The sequence below is a fragment of the Colobus angolensis genome, unplaced genomic scaffold, assembly GCF_000951035.1.
Source record: "Colobus angolensis palliatus isolate OR3802 unplaced genomic scaffold, Cang.pa_1.0 Scaffold128, whole genome shotgun sequence".
Taxonomy (NCBI): domain Eukaryota; kingdom Metazoa; phylum Chordata; class Mammalia; order Primates; family Cercopithecidae; genus Colobus; species Colobus angolensis.
In genome coordinates, this window is record NW_012114030.1 from 1,985,155 (window position 1) to 1,987,554 (window position 2,400).

General features: G+C 50.3%; 1 protein-coding gene across 1 annotated transcript in view; it reads right to left on the reverse strand.

Moving 5' to 3' along the window:
- The window catches only part of ALDOA (aldolase A, fructose-bisphosphate), an 18,072-nt gene that overhangs the window by 9,093 nt on the left and 6,579 nt on the right, over window positions 1–2,400 (reverse strand).

The window sequence follows — 2,400 nt, forward strand, 5'->3', positions numbered from 1 at the left end:
AGGCGGGCAGATCACGAGGTCAGTAGATCGAGACCATCCTGGCTAAGATGGTGAAACCCCGTCTCTACTAAAAATAAAAAAAAATCAGCCGGGTGTGGTGGCCTGTGCCTGTAGTCTCAGCTACTCGGGAGGGCGAGACAGGAGAATTGCTTGAACCCAAGCAATTGGGCGACAGAGCGAGACTTGGTCTCAGAAGAAAAAAAAAAGGAAATGGAGGCATAGACAGAGAGGCAAGTGATGAGACTGGAGCTGGGATGTACAGTCCTGCCTGCGATCCCCCTTGAGCCCTCTGCCTCCCAGTGCCACGAGCATCAGCCTCTCTCTGGGTCTGCCAGGGCGGGGGCAGCTCATCCCATATTCTCCACTGAGCTAGCACAGGACTCATGCTCAGCAGGCGTCTGAGATATAAATGAATGCTGAATGAATGGATGAATCTAAGCGTATCATTTGCCTTCTTTAGGCAAAGAAAGAAGAGGGCTTCTCAGCTCCTGAAGGAAACAAGGTCTGTCTCTTGGGGAATAGGAACAGCATGTACTTAGAGGCAAGAAGGGAGAACTGGTCTATCCAGTGCACTGCTGTCCTCCCCTGGGACAGGGATGACCTGCAGCTGCCTTAGGCATGGGCTGGAGTCAGGCCAAATGGCTGAAGTGGCCCAGGATGGCTGTGTGACAGAAGACTGGCTCCTTGAGGCCAGAGGCAGAGGTAGTGACAGTCACAGTTGTACAGTTCAATCAGAAACTTGGACAAGCCAGGAATAGGGGAATGACCTTTCCAATAGCTGAGGTTTCGGGGTGCAGTGTCAGATGGCTGCTGAGATCAGATGTCACTAGGGGCTGCAGTGAGGGGAGGGGACCTGCCACCTGCAGGGACAGGGGTCTGAACTGGGCTGTGTTACTGTCAACAGAACTGCCTCCTGGTGGGAGGCTAGAACTGTCATGGTGGAAGGGAGAGAGAACTGATTTTCCTGTGTTTGATGAGGGTGTGATTTGGGGTGTCTCTAGGGAGTCCCAGTGTGGGGATGAAATCGCTTCTGCGGGTTTTTGAAGGACCACACCATCATTCCGTGCACAGAACCCGTGGCTGAGAGAGGCTCTGCTGCCATTACCTCAGAAAAGAGGGTATTAAAAGCATTTATTGGCTCTCTCCCTTGGAAGGGTTTAGATCTTGTCATTAATAACTGGCTAATGGATTTCTCAACTGTTACAAGCAGCCATGTGGCTTCTGGAAGGAATCTGCTGTTTAAGTACATTAAACAAGGACTCCGCAAGACTGTTAACCCTTGTGTCTCTCCTGGCTCTCAGGAGAGTTTTTCACTTGAATTTTTCCCATTGACTCTGACAGCCAGCCATCATCATAGAGATGGTTAAAGCTCAGGCCCTAGAGTCAGTAAGGCCTCGGTTTGAACCTCAGCTTGGCTAATTCATGTTTTCAGCCCTCGGTTTCCTCATTTCTGCAACCAATATAACACCTAAGGCTGGGTGCAGTGGCTCACACCTGTAATCCCAGCACTTTGGGAGGCCGAGGCAGGCGGACCACCTGAGATCAGGAGTTCAAGATTAGCCTGGCCAACATGGTAAAAGATCATCTCTATTAAAAATACAAAAATTGCCGGGTGCAGTGGCTCACGCCTGTAATCCCAGCACTCTGGGAGGCCGAGGCGGGTGGAGTGCCTGAGCTTGGGAGTTCGAAACCAGCCTGGGCAACATGGCAAAATCATGTCTCTACTAAAAATACAAAAAATTAGCAGGGTGTGGCGGCAGACACCTGTAATCACAGCTACTCAGGAAGCTAAGGCAGGAGAATCGCTTGAACCCAGGAGGTGGAGGTTGCAGTGAGCAGAGATCATATCACTGTACTGCAGCCTGGCGACACAGCGAGACTGTCTAAAAAACAAACAAACAAACAAAAATTAGCTGGGCATGGTGGCACATGCCTGTGGTCCCAGCTACTCAGGAGGCTGAGGTGGGAGACTTGCTTAAACCTGGAAGGTGGAGATTGCAGTGAGCCGAGATTGTTTTACTGCACTCCAGTCTGGGCAACAGAGTGAGACTCCATCTCAAAAGAATAAAATAGGCTGGGCACAGTGGCTCACGCCTGTAATTCCAGCACTTTGGGAGGCTGAGGCAGGCGAATCACAAGGTCAGATTGAGAGCATCCTGGCTAACATGGTGAAACCCCGTCTCTACTAAATATACAAAAAATTAGTTGGGCGTGGTGGCGGGCACCTGTAGTCCCAGCTATTGGGGAGGCTGAGGCAGGAGAATGGCGTGAACCCGGGAGGCAGAGCTTGCAGTGAGCCGAGATCTCTCCACTGTACTCCAGCCTGGGCGACAGAGCGAGACTCTCTCTCAAAAAAAAAAAAAAAAAAAAAAAAAAAAAAAAAAAAAAAAAAAAAAAAAA